Here is a 9,945-nt window from a genome sequence, read left to right on the forward strand (position 1 = left end):
GAGACAGAGAGAGAGAGAGAGAGAGAGACAGAGAGAGAGAGAGAGAGAGAGAGAGAGAGACAGAGTGAGAGACAGAGAGAGAGAGAAGAGACAGAGAGAGAGAGAGAGAGAGAGAGAGAGAACTTCAAACAGTCGATGGTTCACTTTGATATGAAACGCCTGCAGAGTGTGTGAGAGAGAGAGTTAGACTCATCTACACACACACTCTCTCTCTCCTCTCTCTGTCTCTCTCTCTCTCTCTCTCTCTCCTCTCTCTCCTCTCTCCCTCCTCCCTCCTCTCTCTTCTCTCTCTCTCCTCTCTCCTCTCTCTCTCTCTTTTCTCTCTCTCTTCTCTCTCTCTCTCTCTCTCCTTCTCTCTCTCTCTCTCTCTCTCTCTCTCTCTCTCTCTCTCTCTCTGTCTCTCTCTCTCTCTCTCTCCTCTCTCTCTCTCTCTCTCTCTCTCTCTCTCTCTCTCTCTCTCTCTCTGAGTGTTTCTAGTGAACTTGATGAGAAAAACAACCTCTCAGTCATCTTTTATTTCTTTAGTTCACATTGAAAACAACCATAACAACACTTCCTGCTTTCTGATTGGCTCTCCAGCTGCTCTGACAACAACACAGTTTGTCAACAAAGTAAACTGAAACAGGAAGCATGTAAGAGGAGGAGGAGGAGGAGGATTAGAGGAGATGAAGGTCTGCAACAGATTTAAACAGGAGGGTGAGCCTGAGGTCACCGCTGAATATTAAATCTGATAAATTTAGATTTTCATCTTTTAACTGATCTGACTGTCAGTCAGAGTCTCTGTCCTCCTGTCTATCTGTCCTCCTGTCTGTCTGTCCTCCTGTCTATCTGTCTGTTGTCTCAGCAGCCTCGACCCAAATCACACAGCGTGTCCTCAGTGTCCTGATACATGACAGACAGACAGACAGACAGACAGACAGACAGACAGACAGACACTGTGATCTGTGACTTTAAACTGCAGGTTACATGGTTACACTTATTCACTATGTTTGAACAAACTTGAAAAACCTACACTTAACCTATAAAGAACCTAGATATAACCAATATAAAACCTATATATAAGCTTTCCTGCCTGATGGAACGTCTCATTTCGTCTGTTTCAGGACATTTTGTCTTTTGTCTTCTGATGTTAAACTGGATCATCTGCAGATTAATTTAAATCTGATCGGTTCTGATTAGTTGAAGTCAAACACCTGATCAATAAATCCACATTGTGCTCACTTTGTCACCACTGTCTCTGCTGCACATGTGCACGGCTGCCATGTTGGAGCGTTCAGGGTCTGCTGGTAAACTGAGAACCGCAGACTTCACTACAAAATCAGCTGGAAGTCAAACTGATTTTCATCAAACCTGGTTCATTTTAAAGAAACTGAACATGATCGATCTGATCTGATCTGATCAATCTGATCAATGTGATCTGATCTGAGACCTGCAGCCTTTGATTCATGAACATCAAGTCAACATGAGTCACAACTTCACTTTTTGTCAGTTTCTACAAAAATGTAGATTTATGTTTCTGATATATTGTTGAAAAGCTGGTTTTTGATGTTTTAAATAAAGAATAAATAAATAAAGAATAGTTCAAAATCAATGTTCTATAACAAAATATTATAAATAAATAAATAAGATGTTCTAAATAAACAGCAAAATCTTTGAAATAAAAACAAAATGTTTAAAATAATATTAAACATTTAACTACATGAATAAAATGTTTTAAATAAAAAAATCTAAATAAATAAAATGTTTTAAATTAAAAAATCTAAATAAAATGTTTTAAATAAAAAAATCTAAATAAATAAAATGTTTTAAATAAAAAAATCTAAATAAATAAAATGTTTTAAATAAAAAAATCTAAATAAATCAAATGTTCTCAATAAAAAAGAAATAAATCAATACCTTAACATTCTAGATGAATAACAAAATACTGTAAATAAAAACCGAAATGTTCACTCCAGTGTACAAAAACATTATTAAGAACTTTATGAATCTGAGTCGGTTCCATCTGACAGTTGAGGTCAAAGTGCAGCAGGTGCTTCACCATCTGGTGACTCTACTGATAGAACCAGATTCTATTTTCATTCATTTCTTCATCTGATTCTAATTCACTCGGCTGAAGACTCACACAAACACACAGTGTTCTCAGCAGAGGAACCACACTATAGATCATTTTAACCCTTTAAAGAACACGATGGAACACACGTTCCTCTGTGACGAGCTGTCAGAGCTGCACGTACCTGAAGGACAGGTGAGTTTTTGTCTTTAGCTATTTTTATTTTTACAGTTTTCAAGTAGAACACTTAACTGTGGAGAGCCTCAGAACACAAGAACACATACAGGAGAACACACACAGGAGAACACACACAGGAGAACACACACAGGGGAACACACACAGGAGAACACACACAGGAGAACACATACAGGAGAACACACACAGGAGAACACACACAGGAGAACACACACAGGAGAACAGATACAGGAGAACACATACAGGAGAACACACACAGGAGAACACACACAGGAGAACACACACAGGGGAACACACACAGGAGAACACACACAGGGGAACACACACAGGGGAACACACACAGGAGAACACACACAGGGGAACACACACAGGAGAACACACACAGGAGAACACACACAGGAGAACACACACAGGAGAACACACACAGGAGAACACATAGAGGAGAATACACACAGGAGAACACATACAGGAGAACACACACAGGAGAACACATACAGGAGAACACACACAGGGGAACAACACACACACACACATACACACACACACACACACACACACACACACACACACACACACACACACACACAGATTCTCCAGAGAGGAAACATGAAGAATTGATGAAACTGCCACTGAGCCTTTGAGCAAAAACACACACTGATACACACAACTACATTTCTGTGTGTGTGTGTGTGTGTGTGTGTGTGTGTGTGTGTGTGTGTGTGTGTGTGTGGAGGATGGAATGTAGGTCAGGCAGCAGATTCTCCGCATGGCAACAATGTAGAAAATCCCAACTCTGAATACTCGCATCCGATTGGCTGAGAGCTCCAACCAGGCAGCCAATAACCTTTCAACCCCCAGGACGCTCAAGAGTGTGTGTGACTCTGTGTGTGTGCGTTACTGTACGTGTGTGTATGTGTGTGTGTGAGTGAGACGGGCGCCCAGCATGGCGTTCAGGTGGCATCCCAGCAGCAGCTCAGTGGGCGGAGTCACAGACAGGAAGTCACAGGTGATGGACTGGACTGCACGTCCCAGAGTGCACTGCTGTGAGAACGGTCCAATCAGAGCGCTGCAGACTCTGTTGCCGTGCGGCTGATGGAGAGTCGATCTGCAGAACTGATCAGTTCAGTGGATCTGAATGTGATGTCACTGTGATGTCACCGCTCTGTATGAAGGGGTCTCCATAGCAACAGCTGCTGAGAGTGATGGGTACTGTAGTGCTGAGTTGAGACACCAACTGTGTGTTCCACTGACACACTGAGCTGATTATCGATCTATGATCAGTCACAGCAGGAAGAGGCTTTTATTTTGAAAGGTTCACTGAGAGAACACTGGTTCTACTATGATGTTTCTGTCTGAGGGACGTGTTAAAAACTGAAGACACACAGACAGTCACTCACATCAGCATCCGTGACTGACGGCACCTGAACGCCTCGTGTCCCTGCTGCAGCAGTCAGGTGTGACCGTCCTGCTCAGACTGGACTGAACCGGTCTCTGCAGGACATGATGGAGGACAAACACACCGTCTTTACCGTGAGGACAAGCTTCACGTGACGCTTTGACTAAACACACGTCTCAGTTTGACACGAACCTGCAGCTCAAAGTTCAGTTCAGGGTCATTTCTCTGGAGTTTCAGGCTTCAATCAGAAATAGATCTATAGCTGCAACTATTGATTATTTTCATCACCAGTTGTTTGACCCCGCCCCCCCCCCCCGCCCAAAAAAAAATTGATCCTGTCACAATCTTGTCAATTGAACAATACGTTCAAACGTGAAGCTCCAACACAGACTAGAACTGCAGCGATTAATTAAACCATTGATTTTTATGTTTAAAGAGTATTTAATTAATCGCCAAATATTTTGATTGTTGTTTTGGACAAATGAAAAAGTTTAAATTCTCCAATTTCAGTTTCTTCAATGTGAATATTTTCTGGTTTCTTTCCTCTCTGACAGTAAACTGATGATCTTTGGGTTGTGGACAAAACGAGACATTTGAGGACGTCATCTTGGACTCTGATCAACATTTTCTGATTTTAAAACAAACAACTATTTATCAGTTAATTGAGACAATAATCAACCAATTAATCGACTGTGAAAATAATCATTAGTTGCAGCCCAAATCGAACTTGTGAAGTTTTATTGACAGAGACGATGATAGTTGCTAAGCAACCAAGATGTATCTCCAACTGTGCAAAAAGTACGAATCTTCCTGTGGAGTCAGTGTGAAAACATCACATTTACTTTGTGTTTAGTGAAATTTATACAAAATTAAAAGAAATAATGAAAATCCAGACGCTGTGAGGAAAAGTCACAGACGTCCTCTGTTCAAGTGTCTGCAGTGACGTGACCATGTCCATGTTCTCTCTGTCTACTGTCAGTCTGCGTCGCTGTTTTAATCAGCTGATGATGTGATGATGTCATTAACTCTCTCAGGAGTGAACGAGGACACGTTCACGTTCTTTAGTTGTTCAGTTTACTGTTCACCAAAAACAGGAGCACATTTATCAACATGTTCTCTTTTAGAGCTTTTTGTTTAGTCTGTCTTTAGTCTGAAGACAGTCTGTGGACAGTGTGAGGACAGTGTGAAGACAGTCTTAGGACATTGTGAGGACACTGTGAGGACACTGTGAGGACAGTCTGAGGACAGTGTGAGGACAGTGTGAAGACAGTCTGTGGACAGTGTGAGGACAGTCTTAGGACAGTGTGAGGACAGTGTGAAGACAGTCTGAGGACAGTCTGTGGACAGTGTGAGGACAGTCTTAGGACAGTGTGAGGACAGTGTGAAGACAGTCTGAGGACAGTCTGTGGACAGTCTGAGGACAGTGTGAGGACAGTGTGAAGACAGTCTGAGGACAGTGTGAGGACAGTGTGAAGACAGTCTGAGGACAGTCTGTGGACAGTGTGAAGACAGTCTGAGGACAGTCTGTGGACAGTCTGAGGACAGTCTGAGGACAGTGTGAGGACAGTCTGTGGACAGTGTGAGGACAGTGTGAGGACAGTCTGTGGACAGTCTGTGGACAGTGTGAGGACAGTCTGTGGACAGTGTGAAGACCGTCTGTGGACAGTCTGTGGACAGTGTGAGGACAGTGTGAGGACAGTCTGTGGACAGTCTGAGGACAGTCTGAGGACAGTCTGTGGACAGTGTGTGGACAGTCTGAGGACAGTGTGAGGACAGTCTGTGGACAGTGTGAGGACAGTATGTGGACAGTGTGAGGACAGTCTGTGGACAGTCTGAGGACAGTCTGAGGACAGTGTGAGGACAGTGTGAGGACAGTCTGTGGACCGTCTGTGGACAGTGTGAGGACAGTCTGTGGACAGTCTGTGGACAGTCTGTGGACAGTCAGTCTCCAGCTGTTGTTGATCAAACTGAATGGAAACTGATCAGATGTGTTGACAGTTAGCTTCATGCTAACAGAGTTTCCACTCTGACACATTATGAAGTGAGCTAACGTGTCGTTAGCGTCGGTCCTGCTGGTCGTGGAAAGTTCGAGAACAGGAGGAGAAATTTGTTTGTGTTCTGGTTTGTCCTCAAACAACGTGAGGCTGCAGGTTTGTTAGCTGCTGTTCTCATCGCTGAATTTAGAAATCCACTCTCAACCAATCAGCTGTCAGATATCTGATCATGTGATATCAGGAGACTAAACTCAAGTTAATGAACAAAGCTGATCTGGAGTCTGTGGAAGACTGAATTTCTTCTTCTGCATCTGTAGTTTAACATCAACCAACAAACCGATGAAGACACACACATCATCAGACTGCACCTGAACTACACACACACACACACACACACACACACACACACACACACACACACACACACACACACACACAGCAGCGGGCAGCATTCCACTCTGAGCATCACAGTCTCTCTGAGGACACTTGGTCATGTGGACAGGAAGACGTGGGGTCAGTGAACATGTGATCAATTTATAGAATTCTATTATAGATTAGAGGCTGATCAGATCAAAAACATGTCATCAATGTTATAACTTGATTTAAATGATCGATTCATTTGAACACTAACAGGAGAATTGATAGTAAATATAGAAGATAAAATGTTTGAGTTTATTACTGAACTCAAATCTGACAGAGAAAACAGTGACTTAACAGAGTCATGTGACTAGCTGTCTGCTCTGTGATTGGCTGTTTTCTCAGACAGATTGAAACACCTTTTGTTTGATTTAATCACTATAAAAATATTAATTATCACCATGGAAACAGCAGAACAAATTCACAGGATCACATGACCTGACAACACACACACACACACACACACACACACACACACACACACACACACACACACACACACACACACAGACACTGATGGAAACAGAAATAAAACACGACACAGAAACGAGTGTTGATGGATTTTACAGAGACGAAATCTGTCAGAAGATTTTTCAATGATCTGTCAGAAATCAGATGATGTCAGTCGCTGAAATTAAACAAAAAAAGATCAGACAGAAAATTAGAATCCAAATTTGTTTGTTACCAAACAAAGATTTTTTCTTAAATTAATAAAAAAATATGATGTTCAGGTTTAATTTGTCGGACACGTTGTGATTTAAATAAAATTTTGATTAATCGTTCAGCTCTAAACTCAGATCTGAAACATGGAGAACAGCAGCAGTGAAAATATCATTTATTCTCTTGTTCACCTGATTATTGATGAGAACACACCTCAGAACATGCAGGTGTTTATTAATAATTACAGTTATAGTTAGAATTCATTAAATATTAATTATAATGACAGAACCTATGCGAGGGATTATTTTACATGTTCAGCGTTTTATAAATTAATTAATTTTATAAATGATCGTCATTCATTCATCCATTTTCTGTAACCGCTTATTCCTGAAGGGTCGTGGGGGGTGGAGCCTATCCCAGCTGACACTGGGTGAGAGGCGGGGTTCACCCTGGACAAGTTAGAACCACCAGTTAACCTGCACGCATGTCTGTGGACTGTGAGAGGAAGCTGGAGAACCTGGAGAGAACCCACGCAGACACGAGGAGAACATGCAAACTCAGTGTCAGTCAGCCGGGAATCGAACTCATGACCTTCTTGCTGTGTGGCGGCCGTGTTGACCACTGCACCACTGTGCCGCCACTTCGTATGATGTATGAGCTCATATTTTGATTTATTTTATAGTCATGTCAACTTCACGTTTCTCATGTTTCATCTTTCTGTCATCGGTCTACACCGTTACCGTGGTTACGGCACATTCTCACCTCAACGTTTGTTTTTATTTAGTCTGATTCGCCGGACGCACCCTGCAGATATAAGTCCACTAGTTGGTCGTTTGCTTCAAGTGGCATCACGGCGTCCGCTAGCTACGTGATCAAAGTCCCGGAGAAACAAGAACAAACCTCCGAGCTGCAACCTGCACGCTGAAAACAGCTAATTAGCACCTGGGATGCTAACGGCACGAATGTAGACAAGCTAACAGCTGTTAGCTTTTCTTTTGCAGTGATAGAGTCATTTTAATACCAGAGCTCATCTCCTGAAATATAAATGTTCCACCAAAATAAGTTCCCCCTCGACATTCTTCTGCAGCAGCAGCACCTGGGCTTAGCTCCGCCCACAACATTTGTGATTGGTTTAAAGAAATGTAAACAAGGCAGGGAGTTTATTCCTCTGCAGCAGAATGTGAGACGTCTGGATATGTGAGATTATTTTGCATAAAGTTTGACCAGAACGCTGAGAAACGACTCAGCAGGAGGGATTGTGGGTAAAAACAGAATCAGTTTCAACAAAATGTTATTTAATATTTAAATGTTCATAAGCTGCTAATGTAAACATTCATTCACAGAACAAACAAAGAAACATTTGGATAAACAATAATAAATAAACAGAACATGAAACAGTTTCATCACAACTGATACTAAGGTAATCTAAAATAACAAAGTAATCAAGTTACATTATTTTAACATAGTGACACTTGGATTCAGTTACTGATTACATTTTAAGATGTAACTAAAAACTGTATCAGATTACATGTTTAAAGTAATCCTCCTGACCTTTGATGTGTTTGATTCAACGTTTGTCGTGAAGAACTGATCTCAGACCTGCTTCATTCAGTTTATTAAGACACAAGTGTTTCTATTGGTGCGCCTCAGCTCTGAACCAGCCAATCACAGGCCAGCAGATGGTTTTAATTTGATTCTTTAAGTTTAATTTTGGTCCAACTTGTTTCTGTCTTCAGTCACAATGTCTTCATGTGTCTCTTTGTCTCTGTGAGACTCTTTATCGTCAAACCTGTTTGTTTCTTAAAGAATTTTAAATAAAAGAAACATGAAACTATTATTAATTATTCATTATTTTGACATTTTATAGACTAAATAATTAATCGACCATGTCAATAATCGATAGTTGACAGTTTCCACTGACTGACTTCCTGTTTCATCAGTAAAACACATAATGTCCCTTTAACTCACTATGAATCATGATCAATATGACACACACACACACACACACACACACACACACACACAGAGCAGGCACGTGGCGCTGGGTGGGGACAGACAGAATAAAAACAAGACTGATAAACACATCGTCTCTTCATTATCATCACCATGATCTTCACCATCATCATCATCACCCTCATCATCACCATCAACTCTCATCAGGATGAAGTTCTGGATCCAGTTCAACAGAAATGAACCAACCAAACCTCAGTCACATCTGACCTGTTTCTGCTGCCCCCCGCCACAGCACAGAACAGCGTAACAATAACACACAGCGGGTTAGATCAATGAGAAATTATTCTGATCGATAACTGATCAGGTTATTGGCTGTCAGCCGAATCAAAGAGGAGCTCATCAGAGTTCTGCCTAATACTCATCTTTGTTGACTCTCCTCCGCGCTGCCGCAGACAGACACAGAAACCTTAAAATGACCAACTTCTGAATGGAGTTTGGTGTGTCGGTGCCTCCATGCGGGAGCGGTCATTGTCTATCTGTGTGTGACGGACCCACCTGTCCTCGTGCGGCTCCGGATCACCTGTGGGGCTGATGCGGGCTCTCCCTCCTCCTCGGTCACATGATCAGAACCGTCCGGTCCAGAACCCGCAGCTCCTCTGGTCAGCTGATTGTCTCCGCAGCGCGCGCAGTCACATCAGGTGTGATCTATGACGCTCACTGATTGATTGATGACGCTGATTGTCGCCTCCCGCGGCCACTCCGCTGATCGATCATCGCTGATGATCGGTGATATGATCAGAACAATCGCTGCTCTTCATCCTCCACCACCTCATCGATCAGCAGCAGCTCGGTTCACGTGCAGCTCCATCAGCAGCGCCGCGCGCGCTCACAGCCCCGCGGGCACGCGCCCGCTCTGCGCGCACACACACTCAGCATGGAGACAAACTGATGACGATCTGATCATCTGATCCATAAGTGTAGATGTTTTTAGTTAGTTTGAAAATAACGAAAATGTTTTTTTAAATCCAGATGTTTGGATAATATTTGATCGATTCTACAAACAAGAAATAAAATGGACCAATAGGAAAATAATCAATATTAATATTGATCACAGTTCACATTTTATTACTTTTTATTACTGAAGTGGATTAAACTGAAAAATAAAAAAACAACACAAAAATGAAATTTTTGCTTGTGACTCATTTATTTATTCTGTACCCTTTATTTGTTTGTTTGGTCCACACCTGTCCACACCTGTCCACCTGTCTCTGACTTATCAT

General features: G+C 42.1%; 1 protein-coding gene across 1 annotated transcript in view; it reads right to left on the reverse strand.

The window, feature by feature from the left end:
- Positions 1-9,559, reverse strand: part of ccdc120a (coiled-coil domain containing 120a) — a 39,642-nt gene extending 30,083 nt beyond the window's left edge. The window contains exon 1 of the mRNA XM_084720105.1: positions 9,221-9,559. The gene's annotated coding sequence lies outside the window, so the exon portion shown is untranslated. The remainder of the gene's footprint in view (positions 1-9,220) is intronic.
- Between the last annotated feature and the right edge of the window lie 386 nt (positions 9,560-9,945).

Source organism: Lutjanus erythropterus, chromosome 6 (assembly GCF_056507025.1).
Source record: "Lutjanus erythropterus isolate fLutEry1 chromosome 6, fLutEry1.hap2, whole genome shotgun sequence".
Classification (NCBI taxonomy): domain Eukaryota; kingdom Metazoa; phylum Chordata; class Actinopteri; order Lutjaniformes; family Lutjanidae; genus Lutjanus; species Lutjanus erythropterus.